Here is a 25086-nt window from a genome sequence, read left to right on the forward strand (position 1 = left end):
GGGCTTGAGCTGCTGCTTACAGAGGACAGGGATAATATTTTGTGCTCTGGACCGGGTCCATTGGGGTGTGTTAGTGCCTTTGAGGCAGCTTCACAGCGGCAGCAGAGGAGCCCTGGTCACACCAGCAAAAGCAGCTCATGGAGACATCCTGGCTCGGGCAAGCTGCTGTCCCAAAGCACGGCACAGCTCCTCTGAGCCCGCTGCCAGGCCCGGCTTAGTGTGGACACAGCTGTTGGTTCGGCTGCCGGAGGAGACGATGCAGAAGGGAGCGAGGAAGGAGAAGTTCCCTTTGAAAAATAGCAGCGACAGCAGGAGGGCAGCGAGGGTGAGGCCTATTGATTACACGCTTATCGCGGTTTCTTTTGTGCCTCTGCTGGAAGGCACGCTGTGTGGACAAAGAAACCCTCGCAGTGGTCTGAGGGCGGTGGTGGAGCAGGGTCTGGTGCAGCCTTTGGGAACTGAAGCTGCAGATTCTGGTCTGGCTGGGCCTAACCAGAAATCCTGACTTCTTTGAGCCAGCAGAACATCCCCAGTGCGACAGCCTTCCTGGAAGAAAGAGTTCTGCTCTTCGTATGGGGTCTGAACTGTCTAGTGAAGGCAGCTAGCGTGTGGGCTATGGAGCAGCTCTGAAACATTGAGGTTTTCTTTGTGCGTTACTGCAGGAATCCATAAAAGTCCTATTCATGCAGCTGGCATTAAAAAATTTAAAGGACCATTTATGTAGGGAACTCAGAGCTGGCTGGCTCAGCAGCTGCAGGCAGCTCCGTTGTGTCGCCACATGGTCTGGGATTTGTCCTGCTTGTAAAATGCTGCATGTAAAGAATCTCTCAAGCCCCGAAATGCTTCCCCCAGAGTCATTTGTGCCACATTCTTAGTATCTGAGTCTATTCCCTTTCCAGTCTCTGTTTTCTAAGTGCAACACAGGTTAAGGGTGGAGAACTTGCAATCTTTTTGGAGGGGGGCAGTGGTGACCGAGCCATCTTCTGAATTGGGAAAGCTGAGAAGCATCATCAAGGTGGCTTATGTGCCTGGAAACTGGAAACTTTGCTGTTCTAATTCACACTGACTTGCCTGGTTGTCTTTGTCAGTGTGTTTGGGTGCCTGTTTGTGCATCAAAGGTTGTTTGCAACAAGCTCTTCAATGTGAGGGTAGTTTTGCTCCTCTCTACAAATGTCATGTTCCCTAAATCTGGCTGGGAGTGCTCTAAGTGAGCCAGAATGTGGGACCTGCAGGGACTGGCGTTTGTGGGGCTTTTATGTCACCTTGGAGCGGTGCAGAAGGTGAATCCCTTGCAGCCCCTTCCTCATGTTATTCCGTGGCTGTTCGTGGGTACATGAGAGCTGTGGGCAGCCTGGTCCTGGGAAATGCCGCCTTTTCCCTTTTAGGAAGGAGTGAGGAGTGGACATGAACTGAAGAAACAAGCTGGTGTCGTGGGGGTTTGGCAGCTGTTTTTACATAGGTTCTCCAGCTGGAAAACCGGTGTGTCCCTGGGCCTTGCTGGAGGAGGACGGTTGTGGGTGGATGTCACTGGTGTGACCAACTGATGGAAGCAGATTTTGCTGTGTGCACCTTGTGCTAGAAATAGCAGGGTGTCTCGGGAAGGGGATGGTGTGGGTTGGCAAGGCTGGGTGTGGGAGCAGCCTGTTCCTTGGGGAAACGCTGAGAAAACCCAGCACCGTTGGAAGGAGGACCCAGGACATGGTGACCAGGCGTGGCAGCCTCTCATGAGGTGCATTGTCTCTTTTGGGAGGACGGACGTTCCTCCATGGTGTGTGATGGGTGATGCAGCTCCTTTCCCAGGTTTCTTACAAAGCTGACTGTGTCCTCTGCGTGTCACTGACCGAGTAACACACTTGTTTTGTTCATTTGGAATGGGGAAAACAGAGCCGGAGTGGGAGTGCACATGGCAGATGCCTGTTTTCTTTCGGAAAGCCTGGGGGTAGTAAAGACCTAATTAGCATTCTTGTGAAGGCAAGTCATAGGGAGGCTCCAGGATTAGGTTCGCAAGGAGAGACTCGGCATCAGTGAAAACAACAGATTGCTCGATGCTCTGGCAGAGGAGACAGGGCGGCTTGGCAGGGCTGGGGGAGCAGCCGGGTACGTGGTACGAGGCCATGAGTTCACTTCAACATGGGCCGCGTGGTGGCTGCAGTTGGTGTCCCACGCCAGTGCTTTGTGCTTTGCAGCCTGAACCCCGCTCTGATGGTGCTGAGGTGGGAAGGGTCTGAGGGTTTCTGCTGGACGAGGGCAGGTGATCCTGGGGTCACCAGCCTGTCCGGGCACCAGACCCTCCATTGTTAGCACAGGAGTTAAGCGGCAGGTTGCTTAATCTCTGCAGTTCCACTTCATGTGCTGCTTTGGAAAGCTTTCTTTGGAGAAGATCCAGGGATCAAATCCTCGTGCGAGGCCGGTGATCTCCAAAAGTTCATGATTGTTTTTCCTTGTACCCTTTTGTCTCTGAAGGAGAGTATACATGTGCTTTTGTTGGCTGAGAGAGGTGCTCTTGGAGAAAACCAATTAATGTTTAAGACGTTGAACCTCCAGTGTACATCTAATCATGGTATTTCTGCATTTGCAGTGGGTTTCATTCATCATGATGAAGTTTAGCGTAGCACAGCTCTCTTGCTGGTCTTCCAGTCCTCTGCCTGAGGCACATATGCTGCCATTAATTTTCCACTATTATCCACTCAGGTGTCCTGTGTGATCCAACATGCGTAATTTCATTCTCCTGAGCACCAGCTCTTCCGATCTGAAGTTAGCAGTGTGATTTGCGAGCATCATAAGGAAATGAATCTTTCTTTTCTGGAGATAACTGCTTCCTGAATTTCTGTTCTATTTGTAATGCGCTAATAACCTCCATCCACCAAATCCTGCTCCCTTGGGTTTCTGTTGAACTGGAGTGTTCCTTGCTGTGTTATCGTTGCATCCAGAGCCTGCTGGGGACCTGTTGTGCTTGGTGCTGCTCCGGGGGGATGCCGGTCAGTGTGTTAGACACACCACAGGCTCGTTGAGGATCGGTGTGGGGCAAATCTACAGCAAACAGATGGAAGACGTGGGTGCCAGAAGCCTTGGGAAAAAGGAAAATAACTGCGTTTACACGGGCTGAGCATGTAAATCCAGGGAATGTGGCGATGGGTGTGGTGTAAAGCTCTCAGTAGAATAAAGGCGGTTGTATAAAAGCTGACTGTAAACGGGCCGAGTTTCAGAGCTGGCCTGCCTACAAAGCATGACCAGGGGCAGAGTGTCTTTGGCGCTGGGGAGGCGGACAGGAGAGCTTTGAGAAGGCTGTTCTGTGGCTTTGCAGCTGTTTGATGCTTTCAAAGCTTGGCTTCAAAGGTGGGGGTGCTTTGGGTGTCTTTGTTCCTGGGTGAAGTGGCTGAGGTTCCCTTTGACGCCCCCGAGTCCTCTGCAGCATCCCTGTCATGGGCTGCGATGCTCAGATATAACCGTTTCACAAGTGGTTTGGCTTCTGGTGCCCGGTGGTGCATCACTTCTGCCGGGCTGGAGTCGTTTTTCCATAGCCTGGGTCTTTGAGCTGGAAACGCCCGACTATCAGGCCCTAGAGCTGGACAAAAATGCAGGAAACTTGTGGACTGAGCAAATACCTCTCATAGCAGACTGTTTGCACAGAGAAGCGAAGTTTAGAAGCAAAAGCAAACACGCGCTGGCGAAGGGAGAGGGCGAGGCAGGGGAAAAACGCTGAGACACATTTCTCTGTCTGCAGGCCCGTTTCGTACTTGGCTGCTCCCAGGGTTTAACGCTGACGATCCAGAACTTGACAAGGCAGCGTTTTGGTATGTGCTTGTTAAACCTCTCAGCCAGCGCAAGGCGTTTGAAACCAAACCATCGATGACAGTGTGAGTGCTGACACAGTCGAGTTTCCTTTGCGTGTCCCCAACCTGGGGATAACTGTGTCTCCCGGAGCCGAGCGTGGGGGGCCCTGGCCAGCCTGGGAGCAAGGACAAGACGTGAGGTTTTTCTCTTTCAGCTCCCTTTGCAGTCCCCATGTCTTCTTGTCTTTGAAATGCTTGTGTGGAGTCATAGACCGTGGGGTCTGCAAGGCAGCAGGAGGAGGAGAGTTGTGTAACGATGGACCCAAATATTTCATTAGCTAATGATGCTCTATAATTTAATTAAAAAGTATCTTAGAATATCTAGGCAGCATTAGGAATATGCCTTTGCCTCCCCTCAAGCCTACTGCTGATAAGTGCATTAATCCGTTTGCATTTGTTCTGTAAAGGCATGTTTCTATCAGGTTTTCGGGAAAGTCTGTTTCCTTTTAAATGGAATAAAGATAAGGCAAGACACTTGAGTCTTTTGTGGGTAGAGCCTGTAATCCTCCATGCGAGGGAAGTCCTGTTTGAGGCTTTGTCTAGCGTTTCAGTGGTACAGTGTTGCTGACTATTCTTAGCCTGCTTTGCATAGGTAATTAATTTGTCCCCTACAGTAATTTCTCTGTAGTGATAATGCAGTAAATGTCAAACTTATGTAGTTATGTGTGAGTAAATGTAAAAGAGCTAGTCATGGTATAAATTACTGAGATGATGAGATGGGTGTGTAGAAAATATTGTGCATTGAGTGCTACCAACAGTGAGCGCTACTGTCTTCAACGTATAATGCAAATAGTTTGCGCTCTGAACAACTCGTAGTCCGAGCCTGATAACAGTAAGTACAAAGAGTGCATGCCACACTTGGAAAAGCGTTTTCACAGGTGTTTTCCATTTAGCCCTTGCAGTGGCAAAGTTCTGTTCACTTTTTTTATTAACAGATGGAGAAAATGAGGTTTGGAGACCTTAGGTGACATGTTCTGGGAAGATGTTATCAGAGCCCGGCTGAGCTGTGGGGTGCTGAGCATCCCCGTGGGGCCAGCGCCCGGGATGGCCGGGTCCTTTCTCCTCGAGGGGCAGGAGGGGCTGGTTGTCAGCAAAGGGAGCAGGGCTGAGGGTGCCGAGTGTCCCTGCAGTGAAGAGGGGGCCCTTTGTGGCGTGGGCACTGTGTGTAATTGCACCGAGCTGTGCGTCAGCTGTTTCCTGCTCGGGTGGCATTTGATCTGCAGCGGAGATCGAGGCCTGGTGACGTCGTCCATTGAAGCTTTTGCTGTTGTTGTTTCAAGGGAAGCCTGTATTACTTATTAATGTGGTTTTCAGAAGTTGTCCTGCAAGAATATGTTTGAGGGTCGTCTTGTTTTTTCTTCTCCAAATGCTTTCCACCTATTAGACACCCTCTTTGTCTGTCATTTCGTCAGAAGAAAAGATGTCTGGCATTCTCGGTACTTTATATTTGAAGGAAAAAATAGTTGAAAATCAACAAAAAGGCTTCTGCTGTGCGTGCATTTATTTCTTTGTTTGCAGGGTCTTTCACTGCTCAATTCTAAACGGTTGAATTATTAAGCTTGAAAAGCATCTGCTCTTTAGAAAGCATTCACATGTACAGTAAACATGATGGATAACAAGGCAGAGTCTAATCTAATTGACACAGCTCTGTTGATGTTTGTAATATGGGTTTGTGCGTGCTCTTATGTTAAAGTTGTGGGGTTTACCGTGTACTGGTGGCTGGTTTTGGGTATCGGCTCCCGTGTTCTGCAGGGCTGAGCGTCCTGCGTGGAGCTGGGTTTTCCGTGGGGTGCAGGGACACACAGCCTGGGGTGACCTGTGGGTGCAGAGGAAAGCCTGGTCCAGGCTCACCTTTGGAAAAGTCAAAGCTCCCCAGCCCAGTGATGTTTGCAGAGGTGCTTTTTTTGGATGTCTCATGTATCCCGAGGGCCTGCAGCCACCTGCGGCCTTCAGGGAGGCTTCAGTTCGCTGGCACTGGAAGTGAACCGGTTTGCTGTGGCCCAGGGGCTCAGGGGAGGCTCAGCCTGTGGCACCCGTGCCCCACTGTGACATGGGACAGGTCTGAATGGCTTCTGGTGTGGCTCTGTCTGGGAGGAGTTGGACGCCCCTGTTGTGTGCTGGGGAATAAGGATTGCGCTCGCTGGTCTGCTCAAGGTGCTTCTGGGACTGTTATATTTGTTTGCGTTACGTTGGGCCATTTGGCTTCATCTCTTTGCCGATTTGTAGACCCTTTTCTGGTGAGAGGCAGAGAGGGGCTGATTGATTTGCACCGAGGTGTTCCTGAATCCAAGGCTGGATTTCCTATATGCTTCCTCCCAGTGCCTCGGAGCCTCCTTTTTGAAGGTTATGGATGTGCAGAATAAGCAGCTCAGTCAGCAGCTGCCTGTGCAGAACAGGAGAGCTGTGCAGTCCCACCTCCAGCATCTGAACCTCTGCTCCGAGTGGCTTTTCCTCCCCTCCTTCCACCCCGCTGTGAGTAACTAACCAGCGCAGGACTGATGGTGCTTGGGAGGCCAGACTGGGGTTGAAATCTTTCCCACATGAAACGCGCTGGCAGTGCCAGCAGAGATGAGGGCGAGAGGAGCCGGCTCTGCCGCGCCAGAGCGCTCTTTCATCTCTTTTCAGCCCTCCCCGTGAGGGGTCCTGGCTCACAGCACACGGATGCCTTCTGCAGATGTCTTGGCTGGGGAAAAAAAGTGGCCCCTTTTCCCTCCCAAGCAGAGCAGAGAGATATAAGAAAGCTATTGATTTGCTGGTAGCCAAAGAGAGCCAAGCCAGGCAATGCGGTGCTTTACTGAGCCTGGATTAAGGCTTTGTTACTCTGAAATTTAAAAAAAAGTTGAAAGTAGAGCTGTTTTTTTGTTTTCCTTGTTGGTAAGCAAATTGCTAGCTGGGTGTTGTTTACCTGCTGGTTATTTCCCAAGCAAATGAGAGGCAGAGACAGGCGCTGAATAAGGGCCGGGTGTTGTCCCGCTCTGGTGCTGCCAGGCTCGGCTCTCGGAGCTGTCTCGTCACCCGGGTGGCACCTGTGCAGCGAGTCGGTGGCAGGAGTCCAGCTCTGAATGGGCAGGTGGCTCTGCTGCTGGTGGGAATGCTGGTGGGCTTGGTAGCGGCGCTGAGCAGGGTGCCAAGGAGGGGCTGGGCTGGGAAGCTGAACTTTATTGCAGCCCTTAGTGTTGGTCACTTGCCCCTCGGTGGCGTGGGGGAGATCAGCCCGGCCAAACTTCGCCGCTCTATTTCACTTCTGCTGGAGGAGAAACAGCAGGTGGTCTCTGGGGCTCTTAATCTTGTCTTTTCCTGAGCACCAGATTCAGCCTTGAAGGCTTTTCCCTTCTGGCAAGCAGGTATTTTTGAGGAAAAGTGATTTTTGGGGAACAGTGCAATTTGTTTCCTTGGTACTCTCCCGCAAAAGTCATCAATCTCGGCTTCACGTTCCCTTGGCTGCCACTGCAAATGGTGTTTTAGTGCCCGGCTGCCGCATCAGGCGGGTTGAGGCACTGGAGCGATGGCTGCGGCGCTGCCAGGACGGATGGGGAGCGATCCGGATGCCGTTCGGCGCGGGGAGGTTGGCCAGGGGACTGCAGCAGCCAGCTCTGCAAACAGGGGGAGCTGGCATTGAGATCCCGCTGCCTAAACGTGTTAAAATTTAACTTTAATGATGTGGTGGGGCATACGCGTCGCATCGCGCTGAACGCTTCTGTTGATCCTAAAGGCTGGAAACCCTGCTTGGTGCACATGGTGCAGCTGGTTTTGCTTTACTCGATGGAGCTGAGAGGTTGGCCAGAATTAGTGCCTGCTGCTCGTCTCACTCACCCTGCCAAATTCACATTGTCTTGTTTTATTTTGAGGAAATAAGGTTGCTTTGTGGTACTGCATGAACTTCAGACGAGATGTTTTCTGCAATTTCTGGTGTCACCTCGTCCTCACTTTGCTCACATGCGATGGACAAAATGCTCCTTGGACGTGGTGGCGGGGGGAAAAGTGGGCTTTTCTGGGTGTTTTCAGTTGCTGGAGAGCTGTAGCAACCTTTAATCTTAACGTGCAAATTGTCACTGCGGTAATTTCTCAGGGAAAAGCAGCCTTGTGAGGAAATGGAGCTATAAATGAGCCTGGCTGGGCTTCTGGCGGGGTGTCTGGAGGGAGTTTGTGCTCTCCCTTTGGCCACAAGCCAGGCTTGCAGGGGCAGCTTAGCAGAGCCGCGCTGGGCGCCCAGGTGCCTCCTGGCCGCGGCGCTGAGCGCGAGCGTGCGCGCCGCGCCGTGCCGGATCGCCTGCGTGCTCGGCCCTGCTCGCCGGTGCTGTGCGTTAATGGATGCGAGCGTGCGCTGGCATTATGCAGTTTACCCACGGCCTTTGAGAATCTAACCTTGTAATTTTAGCAGCTGGCTCAACGCCGCTTCTGAGCAGATAGGCTGCTTAAAATAAATAAATAAACCCCACCAGCCTGTGTTTCCCGTGCATGTCAATATTGGTATAATTTTAAATGGTGTGTTTTCCTCTGGTCACTGACCTATAGTTTATTCCATTATCGACTGCTGGGTTCCTGGCTCTTTGTATTCTGTGGTTAAGTGAACTGTAAGGCTGAAATCATTTGGCTGAGATGGTGTTGCTGGGCAGGAACTTGCTCCAGCTGACTCAGATTGGGGTGAAAGTGTACCCTCTGGCAACTCAAATACTCATTTATCTCCACCTCCCCCCCTAATAAACGGGTTGAACAACATAGTGGAGTATTGATCCTGCTTTCATCTGGCGGCCCCAGGCTGTAGCAGTTACCTTTGTGCCACATTCCTGCTGCTTTCCCAACAAAGCTGCACATTTTCTACGTTTTCTGGAGAGCTCCCTCCCTCCCCTTGGTGACCTTCTCCGGGTTGGACTGTGATGGCTCTGCCGCTGGGCAGCACCTGGTGACATCCATAGGTAAAAGCTCGCTGGGTGGGTTTGATGCTGTGAATACCGTAAAGTTGAGTTTTGTGGCTTGGTAGCGCGCTTTTGTTCCTCGGGCTCTGCTCTAGGAGCTGTTTGCCTTAGGCGGGGGAACTGGTCCTAAAATAACCACACTCTGCTGGTTCCAGGGTAGTTACAGGTAGACTGAGGGCTGTTTGAGAACCATGTAAACCACCTTCTGTCTTTACTGGTGTTTGAATTAGTGTGGTTACTGGTAGATGTTCAGCGATCGCCTTCTCATGTTCCTCCTGGTCTTGGGGCACTGGTGGATGTCTATTGATGTGGTGACTTCAAGACCTGCCTGGGCACCCTCCAGTGTAACCTCATCTGGGTGTTCCTGCTCCATGGGGGGATTGCACTGGCTGAGCTTTCCAGATCCCTTCCGATCCCTGACATTCTGGGATTCTATGTGATTCTGTGACTTGTTTAAAACTCTGATTAAAGCTCCCGGAGTGGCCACTGCTGCTGCTCTTAGCAAGGAGCTTGTTTCTGAGAAGTTCCTGACGCTTCTGACTGTTGCTGGCGTTGGGTGCCAGAGTGATGTGGGTACAGCCTGATGGAGACCGCGCTGTCCTAGCTGTCTGCAAACCTGGGCGCAGAGAAACGATGCGTGTGGAAGCGAGTCTGTTAAGCTGTGCAAACACCCCGTAAACCATCATCCCTTTTCAAACCAACAGCCTCGGGCACGTTGTGCAGCGCTGGGGGTCTCCGTCCCCTGCAGAGTCTCCGTGCTGACTTGCACACTGACAGGTGTGTTTTATTTTCAAGGTGTTTGCTGTTTCCCTTTAAGCACCGGCACTTTTACTGAGCTTGCATGTCCTGCCTGCAACTGCCTTAGGTTATTTCATTTATTTATTTTATTTTCTTTTTGCGACTATAGAACAGTAGCCTCAATACACAAATACTCAAAAATGCTTTTCTGTAAGATCAGTTCATATTCGGGGTCTAATGAGGACTTGATCTTTGTTAATGACTGATTAGCGTGTCTCGCTTGTGGGCTATGGGGGTGTTAAAAAGTCTGTCTTGTGTTTAAAAGCTCAGATTCCCAACCAGATGCATCCATCATCTTCAAAAGCAGTGTGGGAGAAGGGCGCTGAGATTTTGTTCTTTTGAGCCCCTGGTATTTGGCATCCAAATAAACAGGTGTTCTGGCACGGGAGCAGAGGAGCACTCGTCTCGGAGCTCCTCTTGCCACGTGGGGATCTTCAGGCAGTTTCTATCTAAGAGAGCTACATTTAGTAATGAAAGATTTTTCTTTTCTAGGAGATTGGTGATTAACGGGGTTCGTAGAGTTTGTGGCAGGGTAGGCTGGCGCAAGAGGTAAATGCAGCCCCAAAATCCCCTTGGGTAGAATTAAACCCTGAAAGTAAATCACGGAGCTGCTCTGCGAACCTCCGGCCTTAGAGCAAGTATCTGGGAATCTGTGAGCCCTGGTGTTCTGTGCACGTCCCAGTGAGGTCACGTCTGCTGTCACCAGTGGACAGATGCTGGGGTGACCCTTGAACCTCTAAGGAACGCCAGGTCTAAAAGTCTTAGAAATGTGGAATTTTGGCACATGAGATGAAACGTGTCAGCGTTTGTCAACATTTTGTGTGCAGGTCTCCCCACAGCCTGATGTCTCATCTCGAGGCTTTGACCTCTTGGTCTGGCCTTCTTGGTTGCTCGATGTGGAGAAATCCAGGATGGATGGCATGGAAAAAGCCACCTGATATCAGTCCCGTCTTGCCTGAGCCCTGCCAGGGGTGGCTGCAGAAGACAGGCTGGTCCTTGGCAAGACCAAGGCAGCCAACAGTCAGTGTTAACTCTGTTCCTTGGCTTCCAGGCACTGCCGATTCCAGGAATAGGGCAAACCCTGCGGTGGCCTTACCAGGGACCTTGCTGACGGCAACGCGTGCCTGTCCGCTAACCTCGCTGGGCTTTGGGTCAGGTTTCTGTGCAGGCTGGGCATTGACAGCAAAGAGCTGAAGGGCTGGCTGGGGTCACTCCGGTCTTGGCCGAGGTAACTCGAGCAAAGACAAGGGGCAAGGCCTGTCGGGAAGGTCATCCCAGATGCGACTGAAGGCACAGGGGGTTTGCGCAGCCCTCTGTCTTGAGCGTTTTTTACACTGGACATCTCTTACAGAGCTGCCGAGGGGCCTCTTGACACGCATCTCATTTAAATATTTGTTTATCTGTGTGTCCCCAGGGCGCACTGAAAATCCCTGAGGGTGCCCGAGTTGAGGCACCCAAGTGTCTGCACAGGGTCGGTGCTGCAGCACAGCTTGGTTTTATTTTATACTTCAATACGAGCAGATGCAAACATTAACACGAGAGCTTTGTGTTGTAAAGCCGGCTCCCTGAGCAGCTGGGGACGTGCCTTAGGAAGTTCTGGCTTTAAAAGGACCTTGATCCTGGCTGGGGTGGCGTTGGAGAGGACTCGGATGCCACTTTTTGGTGCGTTTGTGTTGTGGAGTGCCGCGTGCGTTGGGGGCTGCTCTGGAATCCATTGCAACTCGTGTGACACCGATAAATCCAGATGCAAGCCTAGATTTCCAAGTTGTGTATGAATAACATCAGCTGGCCAGGAAACATTGCTGCCTGGCTTTGGAGCTCTGCATAGCAAACAAAGAAGCAGAAATAACAAACATTGGGTTTATTTAGGAGTAATGTGAATTTGTTTTTTATTGTAACCAGGGGAGAACAGTGACTTTTACTGAGTGTGACCATCTCAAACCACAGCATCTCCTCCATTTGCCGCCTGTTATGCGTGCTGTGGATGTCTGCTCGTCAACCTCTCCTCTGTGGTCACCACGTTGGTACCTGGAGCGTCTTGGTACTTTACTGAGCGTTCTCTTGCTCCTCTCCTTCCCCACACATGTGCCACAAGGCATTTTGGCACCAAGGAGCAAGCAGAAGTAGCATTTAGAACATAAAAGATTCCAGATACGAGCATGGCTCGGACACAGCTGCTGGAGGAGGAATGCGGAATCCTCCCAGGTGTTTACATTGTGGTGTGGTCACACATAAATACATCCCAGATAAAGTTGGGTTCGTAGGTTAGTTTCCTCTCTTCTTTTTAAGCTCCAATTTGAAATCCACACCCTGGGGAGCATGCAACTGTATATCTGTTAGCTGCATTCCCTGCTGTGGTGTCAACTTGATGGTTGGAGCTTCACATTCTTAAATGTCAGCGATTAGGTGTTAGAAGTTCCCCTCTTCCTGCTGGAGGAGGTTGGAAGAGGCCCCTGAGAACTGTTTGCTGGAGGAAATGAGAGTTGCCAAGATCCTCTGTTTCTATGGAGTCTACGTGATCCCTTCGTCTTGTGAAGGGTGAAATCCTGGCATGGCCATTTGAGCCCCATCCCTGGCCAGGCAGCAGAGCCTGGTCCTTCTGATCCAACACTCAGCTTCTGCTGCTGTTCTCTATGAAGAGGCGGCTTTGCTGTGAAACTGAGTCTCCTTCCCTGTTGACGGGATCTCTGACACTTACGTTTTCCCCAATGCTGTGCAAATAATTTTGCGAGTTCAATTCACAAAGGAAAACGCTCATATTGCACTTGAGGGAGGTTGCGTGCTAATGAAACCAAAAATAAGCTCGCCTTGGCGTGACGTTTAATTTTGAGGGGATGCAGGCCACAGCACCCCCAAATGTGTCCTCGAGTGTGTCTCCTGCTGAGGTGGAGCCTGGAGCGGTTATCTGAAACAACAGGAACGTAAATTGAATGAGCAGTCCGGTTAAATAAGTAATGAAGTTAGCAGGGTGCCTAATTAAATTAAATTCAAAATTATGTATGGATGATGCCTTCCCAATAATCGCTGTAGGTTTGTCACTGAGGTGCTCCACGCTGCCCTCCTGGAGGGACGTTCCCTTTTCTCCGATGGATGCCTCGCTACCACAGAGGGATGCGTTTTACCTTCAGTTTGCTTTGGCTCCTTCCTGATGCTCTTGTGACCATTGCAGTTTTCTGTATGGATGGAGTTTGGGTGATTTCAGTCTCTGCTGTTTATATGTTGCTTTTTTCCCCTCCCTACAAAGCGTTTCTGCTTTGCTCCTGCCCTCCTGGACCAGCCCTGGTGCTTTTTCCTTGGTCCCTGTGCCACACGGATCTTGTAGGGACTGTCCCCTGTCCCACCGCGTGTTGGGGGAGTCGTTCCTGCCTTTGCAACGCAATCTCTTAATTCCCTTCTTTCTGGGCCTCTTTCAAACAGCAGCACTTTGAAGGTGTGTGTTGGTTTGGGGATCAGCATTAAGCGGAGGCAGAAAAATGATGTCAAAGTGAAGGAAAGCTGCTGAAATTAAAGACAATTGAGAAGACGCAGCCATTCCAGCCACCAAAGGAGCTTGTGCTGCGTCCAGACAGCACGTTGAGGACAGTCTCCTGCTGTCCTGGGCACTCTCAGGCGCCTGGCGCATTTTGAAGATGGGTTGTCGAGGCAGAGCTGGCTCTGGCTGGTGATTACTGACCTTTGAGGTAATGTGTCCTTAATAGAAGGATGTGAGTACATCAGAGGAAGAATTATCATGGTTGTAACCATCTTTTCACCTTTTTTGAGGAGGGCAGGTCTATTAAAGGAGCTGTGCTCATGCCCCTCCTGCAGAGGGATGCTGGATTTTCTGAAGGCAAGAGAAGATGTGGGGAAGAGGGGAGCCAGAATGACCAGAGCTCTCTTGCTGATTTGTAATTTCTTCTTTTTGTTTTTTCATTCCTCTCTCTGCTGTTCATTTTGCACCAGGGCTTATGTATAAAGTCCCAGACAGTGTTGTCAATGTCGTTTTCAAGCTTGGGTGAAAGGGGGCAAGGCTCTTGGGGTCCACAGCTGCTGGTGCGTGTCGGGGGCAGAGGCTGTTGTGCGGGCATCAACACGTGCATTGCAGAGGGACACCTGGGCAGCAGCTCGCTGATCAATTACAGAAGATGTCCGTCACATTTGGGGCAGACTCTGGTTCTTGTTTGTTGATCATCTCCCTGGGAAAGCCTCCTGGAGATGATCAGGAGGCTTTGCACCCAGTTTTTCTCCAGGAATGGTGAATAATTTGCAACAAGTTTCCCTGCGCTGCTTTATCAGAGAATCTGAAGGTCCTTTGCAAACCTTTAATTAGTCCTTGATTTGCATTGGCACCTGCATGCCTAGTTCCCTTGTGACTGAGCAGCGAGATGGATGAACCTCCTTATCCCCAGGCTCCCGGCGTGGAAAAGTGGAAGCAGAAGGATCCTGGCCAGAGAGGAATTAGAAAATCACAAGGTCTCAGTGACTGATAGAACTAAGCGACTCGTACGGGTGCAGTGACCTGAGCAGGGCTCTGCGCATTTCATGCACAGTTGCTTTAAAGAGATGCTGATCATTTTCAGCATGACCTGCTAATTACTAGAGCAGATGAAAGCCTTTTTCTTTTTAAATCCTGCTCCCCCTGTATGTCCTTTTCTCTCTCCTCCTTCTCCAAGTCCTTATCTAAGCTAATCAACACAACACAAACAACCGAAAAAGCCATATTCTGAAGCAGCTGTTAACTAGAAAGGAGGCAGCAGGAGTTGAGCCCTTCAGGACGGACTCGCCTGGTGTCACCCATGGCTTTTAACAGCCCAAGTGACAGCTACCGAGTCAGAACAGAAAAGGCTTAAGCTGAGGTCCTAATACGCAGTGACCTGTATCTTATGTGGATTTTTTAGAAGAAGAAAGTGTGGAATTTCAGTAGTCACGAGGGGCTTCCCAGGTATCTGATACATCCCGGATTAAAAAAAACAATATCAATATTTACATATCTTTTGCTGGTAAGTCTTCCAAAGCTCAAGATGTATGGTTAGGTCCTTCAAGGAGAGTCTTTCCATCTCAAATGACCATTTAATGCTGATTTAGTGTCTCCCAGCAGCAGAAATCCCAACTAGGGGAAGGTATTGTTAATATGGTGCAGAAGTAGTGTCTGTGTCTGCATCAAACTAATCACTTGGGTTTGTTTTTTCCCATGTTTCAAGGTTTTTCTTATATGGAGCCATGGGAGGGATTTTCCAGTGTCCTCTGCTTTGTTTTAGATGAATATTTAAAAGTTTTGTGCTCGTGGTGGTAACGGAGTCGGCCGAGACAGCGATCAAAACCCGTCTTCCGAATTTCAGCTGCGGCGGCGCGTTGGAAGGAAGCTGAGCAAATGGACACGATGTTTAAATAGTGTGTCCCGAATTGCTTTCATTTGGTTCTTATTTTGTAAGCCATTGGCTGGGTTTGCTGTCCTTTCAGAAATCAGCGGCTTCTTATGAAATATGGAGCTGTTTAAAAACAGACAGCAGCTGCTCCATCCTTGCGTCAGCGAGGGCTCGGCAGAAGGAAGGGGAATGGTAGACGCTTGTTTAGCTGAGATATTCTTCATCGCTGCTGTCGTACTGTGTTAACAGAAGGTCTGATCAAATATACACCAGGAAAGTAAGACTTAATGTTTCTTTGTTCCCCTGGAATGGTGCTGGGAGGGGACAGGGGGGAATGTTTGAATGAGACTTTTATTTATGTGGTTCGGATAGCTTGGCGTTGCCTGTGTCGGTAGATATGTTGTTCTGCTCTTGTTTCTTAGGCTGTCCGCTATATTTTTAGCTGGGAAAAGTCTTTACTTGGTTGTTTGTACAAAACCTTTGTTATGTGATACAGAAACCTCAGGGGGGGTAAATATTTAGCAGGGAGAGTATTCTCTGTTCACGCTGACTTCCTAACTTGTTTTAAACTTAAAAAAATCTCAGCCAGATTATTTAAAAAAGAAAACGAAAAATGAGGAACATTGTTGCACAAGAACTGGAAAGAACCCAAGTAGTTTGCTTACTGTTAAAATTGCGACATGACTGGAAACATTTGGTAAAGAAAAAATTAATTGCCTGGTGTATTTGTGGTTTCCTGTTGAATCTCAATTTCTAGAGGAGGTTGAAAAACCCGTGGATGTTTCCTCAGATTACTAGATAGCATGATACCTTGTGTGCATGATGAAAGACCTTCAGCGAAGTGTGCCAGATATCCATGGCTTGCTATAAAAAGCCTCTCCCATCTGGAACAGGACTGTTTTCTCCTTTTTAGTAGAATGGTTTGAGCGGAGATTAACATGCAGTGAAGTTTACCCTGGTCCAGTCTTAGTTCACTGCAGGAAGTCCGGGTCTGGGTACTATCTAGAAACATCCTGGAGTTAGTGACATGGACAAGGTTTCTGAGCAGTTTCTCGCCTTCATCCTTTTGCTGATGCTCTGCCAGCATGGACTTCCAGTCCGAGAGTCACCTGAAGAATGATGCTCCTGTGGTCGTTAGCCCCAGGTAGACGTTTTTAATGAGCTTTGAAGCCCCAGATTGGCCAGGCTTGTACGGGAGGGTCGGGTCAAGCAGTCGTTCAGCAGAGGAAGAGCTTGAACGTGGTTAGCGATCTTCTCTGGCCCATCTTGCGTCACTCTTGAATAACAATCTTGTGCGTGTTGAGTTGCAAAGCCAGAGCTCAAGAGAATCAAATGGGAGAAATACCAGGGCTGCTTGGGGTCTGGGTGTCCAGGGGTGTGAGGGACCTGATCTGGTATCGTCCTGAGAATCCATCAAGGTCCCTGCAGACACCAAGGTACCTTTGGCCACAGCCCCCACCTCTGCATCCTCGGGCACCCAGATGTTTTGTGTCCGTGAAAACATAACTTGTGATGACACAGGGCTTGAAGTTGGGAAATCAGTGAGGCTCTTCTGGGTATTCCTGTGGGAAGGGAAGAGTTATCCCTCAGACGGAAACAGTTAATCTCATTGAACACCAGAAATTCTTCTCTGAAGCAAAGGCAGGGGCTGTGCGGGGAGCACGGTTAACCATGGAGTCTGGAGATGGGCTAAAACTCATACGGGAAAGATGTATGTAGGAGTTTATAACTGTGTGTAAGTGCATTAAAGCTTTAATTGGAGATCACTGAGCTGAAGATGAGCTGCTGGGAAGCTTTCAGGGAGCTGAAAGCAACTTTTGGAGGTGGCTGTTGGCCCCGTGACTGCAGGCGCCTCATGGCTGAGAACAGGCACAGCTGCTTAAAATCCACTTCTGGTTGCCCTGGAAAACAGCAAAGCAATGGGTTTTTTTGTGTAATTTGAAAGAATGAAAACCCTATTTTAAAAGCAATGCTTATCCCATCCTTTAGCTTTGCGAAAGTCCCCCATCCAGTTTCCAGTGTGCGTGTGTTTGTTCTTGGCCTTTTGGGAGTTAAATTTTCCTCTTGACTCAACTGTGGAAACAGTCTTCATTTATCATTTCCCAGTTTAGCTCCTGTATTAAAATTATAACAAGGCTGGGGTTTATTTTTGTCTTGTGTACATTTATCTCCTGTGTATCCTTGTGTCTATTATTAGAGTCCTGCTCCGTTGCTAAATGGATTGGCCAAGCTCTTGGGGACAAAATGTTTAAGCATATGACTCGTCTGCAGTGCTCCCCAGCCGCTCTGCGTTTGCAGTGTTCACAGTGGCTGGGTTTGCTCAGCGTTTGTCACAGCTGCGGGTTTCAAACACCAATGCGGTGGGCAGACCGGCAGATAGGAGATGAGAAATGGCCAATCAGTCCGGGAGAGGAAGGAGGTGGATGTGGAGAGGAAGCTCCAACTGAAAATAAATAGCGAGCGGTGGTGTGTGTTTGGGAAAAGGCTGAATTGCATGGCCAGGCTACAACCAAAATCATTATTATTTTGGTTTGTTTTCTTTCATGATGGGATATTGCTGTTTCAGACTGCAAATACGGGAAGGTCGAATCCTCCGAAGGAGGAGGACCGGTGTGCTGGTTGGTTGGCTATGGTCTTACCCTTTCCTGAACTAAAAAATAAATCGGAAACTTCTTACGGGTTTCAGCCTTGTTTCGAAATCCCCGTGAGTGCCGCTGCTGCCGGTTGGTGGTTGGACGCTTCTCCTCAAATCTGTACCTACTCTTAGTCTTGCACAAGAGTGGTTTGTACTTCTGCAGATCTTGCTCGTCTCCTGTTTCCATATCCAGCCTGAGCTATTTTTTTTTCTTTCTGCCATTTGCTACGTTTTGTAACTTGGCTATGGAATATCTTAACCACGTTCTTCCTTTGCTTGCAGTGTCTGTTTGTCCATGTGGCCTCTTACATTTTCTGAGAGTCTGTCCCTGCTGTTAGGAAGATCCTTGTGGTCCTGCCCTGCCTTTCAGAGCACTCGTTTGGGATGCTTTTCAAACTTTTTGGAATAGCGTAGGCAGTGCCTTTGGCGAGGACATGCTCCAGAACTCGCTGAAACAATTAGGGAAGCCTCTTCCTGGTGTAGCACGGCTTGGGATCGGATTCTTGATTTTGTTTTTCTTTTTTTTCCTACTTTGTTTCTCTAAAACGCGTGATGAAATACTTCCCCCGCTCCCCTGTTTGGTTTTGTTGGTGGTGTGTTTTGTTTTGTGTTGTGTGGGGTTTTTAAGCTCTTCCTGGCACGCGTTTTCTCCTTTCGCAGCAGCTTCCCGTGTCCCGTGGGGTGTGTGTCACCCGGTTCTGCTGTGGGCTGGTTTGGTGCCGGGCGGCTCTGCTGCCGGACCGGGCGATGCCGCTGCCGGGATCGCCGCCTTTTGCACAGCTCCTGCAATGAGTCGTCTTTTCCGCCTCCTCCCTTGCGTTCCTCATCCTTTGGTTCCATCACACATGCCACGTGTTGCCCTGTTTCTGCATTAACAACATTTTCTGACGTCGGAGCCCGTTCCTAAAGACGCAGCTTGGGCGGTGCGAGGCTTTTTCTCTGCTGCAGGCTCCGCTGGTAGAAGCAGGTACATGCCCAGCATGTCATTGTTTTGGTTTTGGAGGCTCTGGCTTGCGGAGCGGGAGGGCGGTTTGGCGCTGGCCGCGCCGGGGGTGCAGGAGGCTGGAGCTGTATGGTGGGCTCAGCGCATGGGGCTGCGTTACCCCAAAGATTTGCTACTGTGGCCACAAAATCACTTGGCAGGTGGGGGAGAGTTGATCAAGCAAAACGGCTTCTGCTAATTGTCAGGCTTTTGTATTTGGGTTTGGGATGACTTTTTAATATACATATATTTTTTTTTAATTTTATGAACTTTAAAGCACGCATGATGGAACTGCTGGAGGTATCTTACTGGGATTTTCTGCAAACCTCGCTGCTCTTTCTGTGTGTTGGCGCAGCAGAGTTGCTGTGCACGAGCGGGCAGGAGCACCCGGGAATGTGGCCCAGGTGAGATGTTATTGCCCAAACAGAGACAGAAGCGACGGTGTAGCTGACTGGTGTGTAGGCTGGTTGCTCACTGGTGTGAGCTGGTACCCTCCCCGGGCAGGCTCCTGCTGGGGATGGGGTGCACCGTGGGCACAGCAGAGCAGAATGCAGCCCCACACTTGAACTTCTGCTGGTTGGGGATGTCCACACTGGTGGACCCACCTTCAGCCAGGTCACCTTGCCCACCGCTGCCATGGGGTGACCTTACGCATCCATTGCTTCATGAACTGTGCTCTCAGTTGATAATCTTTGGGTCTTCTCCTCTTGCACTTGTGTTCCTGCTGATCTTCTGTGGTCAAATCTGCCCGTTTTCTTGTTTTGGATTGTATTTGGAGCTGCGTTCCGTGCTGCGGAGTCTGCTCCATCCTGACTCCGAGTTGAATGTGTCCTGGTCTCGCAGTCTGTCCGCAGGCTCTATGTCATCGAGTGCTTTTGATCGGTTTTGAATTGTTAAAGGTCAAGGATATTATTGCAGAAGCTTCATTTTTTAAAAGCATCCTTTAAGAGGTGCCATTGGTGATTTTCTTTAAATCCTTAGATTTGGGGTTTGAGAGGAAAAAATATTAAATGATGTCTTAAAGCTGAATAAAGAAGTGAGTATTGAATGTTTTAATGTCTTACAGATGCTGTGGGGTTGCAGGGTTTTATTTTAAATTTAACAATGGGCGTTGGAGTGGCTCCAGCGCCGTAAAGAATAGCCTCTTTAATTAAGGGTTGAAGCTGGAAGAGCATGTGTAGTGTGATGCCATGGTAAAGTTTCAGCGGGGCTTTGTAGCTGTAACTTGCATTCCCCATGGCGGATCCCACGTCCGTGTGCTGGGGCTGCTCCTTGCCCGGAGAAGGGAGGGCAGCAAGCTTTCTGCAGAGCCTTTAGCTCTCACTTTATTGAACTTTCTCTTTTCTGTGGCTCCTTTTGCCCACTTGGAGGGTGCAGCATCTTTGCAGGGACATGGTGCATTACACCCAGACAGAAACATCATCTTTGTTTTTCCAAAATATTTCTTTTATTCGGTTCAGGTTGGGAAGATGGTGTTTTGTAGCCATGTTCTTCGATGTAATCTTGCAAACAGCAAGTTTTGGGGGAGGGCGTGGGGAGTCGATGGGAACCGGGGATGAGGTGCAGTCTGCCCAGGACGGTGTCGCTGGAACCCGCTGGGGTTTCCCTGGAGCAGCAGAACGTGGAATTTATCCATGTTCAGCAGGGCAGGGCCAGATCCCATCCCTACACCCGTCCCAAGGTTTTGTCTCTCTGTGGCTTGTTTGCCTGTTACTCACTGGGGTGGAACCCAGAAAATTGGCCACTAAAAAGAAAAAATACATTATTATTCTCTCCTAGAAAACGCAAGTGTTCCAGGCACGTAGCCTTGAGTTCTCATCTGGCAGAACAGCGTTAAGAGATTTAAGGTGTCATCTTCTACTCCAACCCATTCTCAGGTAGATGCTCGGTGCTGCTTGTGGCTTTTCCCCCATGTGTGACTTGGGCTCTGCAGTAGCACAACGTGCATTTAATTATATGAGGCAATCGCTGCTACTTTTGGCCATCTCAGAGGGGTTTTTTTGTGTGAGAACCAGTGTCTGCCAGGGTTTGCTGCATCCTGCTCTGTGCGAAGACAATTGCTTGACTCTTTTTCGGATAGTTGCCGTGAGAATTAGGCTCTTCTGTGGCATTAGGAAGTACAGCCTAGTAGCAAAGGCTGAGCAACTGCGAGCCTGCCAGGTACCAGGGAGCCTTTATGGTTTGTATTTAGTGCCTCCTGGTATGTTTATCCCCATAAAATACTTAATTGAACTAGAGCTCCAAGCAATGTTATCACCTTTGCACATTAAAAAATCATAATCGTGCTCTCCGACTTAGTGAGATTTAGAAAGAAATGTTCTTTATTTTTTGATGGTGTTTGCCTTTTGGTTTTGGAGTGTTAAAGGCTCCCCTGGGTGGTGCGTTGGAGCCTTTTCCTCGGAGAGCTGTGGAGTCACCGGCCTCCACGCGGGTTTCCCGGAGCCCTCGCCAGCCGGATCGTGGGCCCTGGCAGCTCCATTTTGAGTGTTCAGAAAGGCGCTAACTGTACTTTTGCGGTGGCCTTGGCGCTGCTATCTTTTTTTAATTTTCTCTTTAATTTCTATTGTTTTCTTTGCTTATTTGCCAACTTGCAACATTCAGCGAATTGCGGAGGGTGAGTTTAGCTCTGAGCCGCAGAGCGGGCACACGGCTCCTGCTCAGGGGTGTGAATGAGGTCGGCGTGATGGACCTGCTGGCCTTGGGGGGGTCAGGGTCTGTGCCCGGGGAGGCATCTGAGTCATCCTGGGCAGCTTTGTGTGGTTGTTTAGGGCAAATCTGAACTTCACGTGATCTTGGGAGTTGCCGCGTCTTTGTGTTAGCTGCTCGTTTTGGTAGGATTTGGTTGAAACTCAATCCCGAGGCTCCTTCAGCAGTCTTCGCTGCACCATGGACTTGAATGACGCCTTGAGTGTCTTCTCCGAGACTTGCTGCTGGTCCTCAGGCTCGCTGGGATGTTTTAGTGCTTTTAAACCATTCAGCCGCAGAATGAGCCCAAACTGTGCGTGGGCAGGTTGCCCTGCCCTGCCCCAGCTGGTTCTCCAGGACATCCCGACGCACACGGGGACGCAGACAGAGATCCACGCAGAGACAGAGATCTTGTTCTGGAGAAAAGCACGGAGCCTGGCCAAGCAGAGCGCTGACCCAGGCCGCCTTCTTTATTCACTATGGACAATTTATAGGATTTACAGGTACAGGACTGGACTAACATGTTTACATAAGATGTTTTTCCACTAATTGTTGTTAAAAACACGCTAAACTCATGGGATGTTTTTCTCGCTTGTTTTTCCACTCATTCACAGACCAGGCCCAAGGACATTCGTACATCCCATGCACTTGGGGGCAGTCATCCGGCCCGAGATACCATTCTCACGAGTCTGGGCTATAACTCTTTACAGTTATGAGAAACGTACTTCAACATCATCTGTCCAAGGCCCTTTATATTTTATTATGATCTGATTATGTTAGTATTATTTCTTTGACCGTCCAGATGGTCACGTTAGTATTGATCCTCCTTTATCATCCAGGTGGCTGGAACCGCACATCTTGCTTTCCCACATATTTACTTTCCAACACATCCCTGCAACACGGTCCCGAAAAGATGGCTGAGTTCTCCCAGGACTTGCTGATAGAGGATTTGGGGAGCGTCTTGCTGCCCTGCACCTCTGCAAATCACGCTCAGAGCCCCACAAGCCTCACCCCTGCTCACACGGGAAGGCGATGACAAAATCGCATGCACAAGTGTTATTTTGCTGCCTGTTTTCTCTCGAGCTGGGCTGGCCCAGAGGAGAACCTCATGCAGAGCTTGCCGGAGCGAACGCAACAGAGCAAACCTACCTGCTGAGTAACAGAGCCAAATAAAGCCAGATAAACCCCAACACCGCGCCGAGTCTGTGGCAGCTGCTGCAGATGCTGCGCTGGTGAGAAGTCAACAAATCCATCAGACGGGAAACGGTCCCCGGGAAGAGGAGCATCCCCTGCACCTCCGGACCGCACGTCTGGGTGACGCCGGGCGGCGGCGCAGGAAGGAAACGGTTAAAGGGGAGAGGTGGTGGAGTCGGGTTAGCCATCAGATAGCTAATATTTTAGAGGTTTTTCAGAGCTCAGCTATAAAAAGGCCGTAGCAGTATTTCAACTCGCCCATTGTCTGCTGGAAGCCAGCCAGCGTTGCCATGCCGACGAGGAATTATTACTTGCTGCCAGAGCTGGAGGAAAAGCTCATACTTTTGGCTTCAAAACAGGAGGGGTGGACTTATGTAATCCACTGTGTTTATAGGCTGAGACTGGCAGGAGCATTGAGAAATAATTACAGGCTTTCCATTTCATTTCCAGCTTGGTTTTAAGGCTGTGTGGCCTCTCTTTTATTTATTTATTTAGAAGTTGAGAGGGTTTGGCTGCTAAAGATGCAGGAGGTGGCGGAGGTGATGCGGGGATGCTGCTAGGTAAGTGCCCCCCCTTTCCCTCCCCAGCCTGGCCGGGCTGCTTTTGTTTTGGTGGCGTTTTGTCTGGAGAGCTAAACTAGGCCACGGCAGAAAGAAGTTGCTTTGAAAAACTGGGACTTGGCCCGTCGACACAGAAACAGTGTTGAGCGGCGGAGGCTGCGAATACGCTTTTGCGGTTGCCCGGAGGTGGCCGGTGTTTGCCAAGGGAGGCGAAGTGCGAGGATTTGCGAGCCCCGGCTGCTTTCCCAGGTGATTTTATCCCTCCAACCCTTCTTGGCTTGGAGCGTGTGTTTTTTTGGGGGGCTGAAGTAGTGACAAGGAAAACGAGAGGAAAAAGTTGTTTGCTTTTTTGCTGCACGTCTTGGTCTCGCGCGTTGCTCCGTCAGCTGGAGAGGATTTGTTGGGGTGATCGGAGCAGTTTTGCTGATGTTTCGTGCTTTTGAGAGGTGAATTGCAAAGTTTAGCCTGTCATTAACGTGGGTTCGTTCGTCCCGGGTGCAGTCAGCAGATGATGCTGTAATTTGGGTTTGGAGGAGCTGCAAATGAGAGTTGGACGTCCCTCCTTGTGCTTGCAGGGGAAATCAGCCTTAGCAAAGACGAGAGGATGTTTGCGCTGTGTTCTGTTTCCTGAGAAGCTGGTGGGGCACTGTGGGTGTTGCCCATGGGGGGCAACAGAGCTGCCAGATAGTGACCCATGGGGGCAATAGGGCAGCCAGATAGTGACGCATGGGGGGCACTGTGGGTCCCATCCCCCTGTCCCCCCACAGCCAAGGACTATGAGCAAGCGGTGAAGCTCTATAGATGGGGGGTGCCAGATAGTGACGCATGGGGGCAATAGGGCAGCCACATAGGGAGCTATGGGGGCAATAGGGCAGCCAGATAGTGACCCGTGGGGTGCACTGTGGGTCCCATCCCTCTGTCTCCCCACAGCCAAGGACTACGAGCAAGAGGTGAAGCTCTATAGATGGGGGTGCCATATAGGGATCCATGGGGGGCACTGTGGGTCCCATCCCTCTGTCCCCCCCATAGCCAAGGGCTACGAGCAGGCGGAGAAGCTCTATAGATGGGGGTGCCAGATAGTGACCCATGGGGGGCAACAGAGCTGCCAGATAGTGACTCATGGGCGCAATAGGGCTGCCAGATAGGGATCTATGGGGTGCAATGTGTGTCCCATCCCTCTGTCCCCCCATAGCCAAGGTCTACGAGCAGGCGGTGCAGTTCTACAGATGGGGTGCCAGATCGGGATCTATGGGGGCAATAGGGCAGCCAGATAGTGACCCCTGGGGGGCACTGTGGGTCTGAGGCCTGTGTCCCCCCATAGCCAGGGACTACGAGCAGGTGGTCAAGCTCTACAGATGCGGTGCCAGATAGTGACCCATGGGGGCAATAGGGCAGCCAGATAGTGACCCATGGGGTGCACTGTGGGTCCCATCCCTCTGTCCCCCCACAGCCAAGGACTACGAGCAGGCGGTGCAGTTCTACAGATGGGGGTGCCAGATAGTGACCCATGGGGTGCAATGTGGGTCCCATCCCTCTGTCCCCTCATAGCCAAGTACTATGAGCAGGCGGTGAAGCTCTACAGATGGGGGTGCCAGATAGTGACCTATGGGGGCAATAGGGCAGCCATATATTGACCCATGGGGGCAATAGGGCAGCCATATAGTGACCCATGGGGGCAATAGGGCAGCCTTATAGTGACCCATGGGGGCAATAGGGCAGCCTTATAGTGACCCATGAGGGCAATAGGGCAGCCAGATAGTGACCCATGGGGGCAATAGGGCAGCCAGATAGTGACCCTTGGGGTCACTGTGGGTCCCATCGCCCTGTCCCCCCATAGCCAGGGACTACGAGCAGGCAGTGAAGCTCTCTAGAGGGGGGGTGCCAGATAGTGACCTATAGGGGGCAACAGAGCTGCCAGATAGTGACACATGGGGGCAATAGGGCAGCCAGATAGTGACCCATGGGGGGCACTGTGGGTCCCATCCCTCTGTCCCCCCCCCATAGCCGGGACTACGAGCAGGCGGTGCAGTTCTACAGATGGGGTGCCAGATAAGGATCTATGGGGGCAATAGGGCAGCCATATAGTGACCCATGGGGGGCACTGTGGGTCTGAGGCCTGTGTCCCCCCCATAGCCAGG

At 50.4% G+C, this 25086-nt stretch overlaps 1 protein-coding gene across 10 annotated transcripts in view; it reads left to right on the forward strand.

The window, feature by feature from the left end:
• Window positions 1-25086, forward strand: part of NCOR2 (nuclear receptor corepressor 2) — a 213224-nt gene that overhangs the window by 24353 nt on the left and 163785 nt on the right. Inside the window, exon 1 of one of the 10 annotated variants that reach the window (XM_082066403.1) lies at window positions 15149-15169. The exons of the other annotated variants lie outside the window; for them this stretch is intronic. The gene's annotated coding sequence lies outside the window, so the exon portion shown is untranslated. Of the gene's footprint in view, window positions 1-15148; window positions 15170-25086 lie in introns of those variants that run through there. 10 annotated transcript variants of the gene reach the window in all.

This window comes from Streptopelia decaocto (genome assembly GCF_964273445.1).
Source record: "Streptopelia decaocto genome assembly, chromosome: 15".
NCBI lineage: Eukaryota > Metazoa > Chordata > Aves > Columbiformes > Columbidae > Streptopelia > Streptopelia decaocto.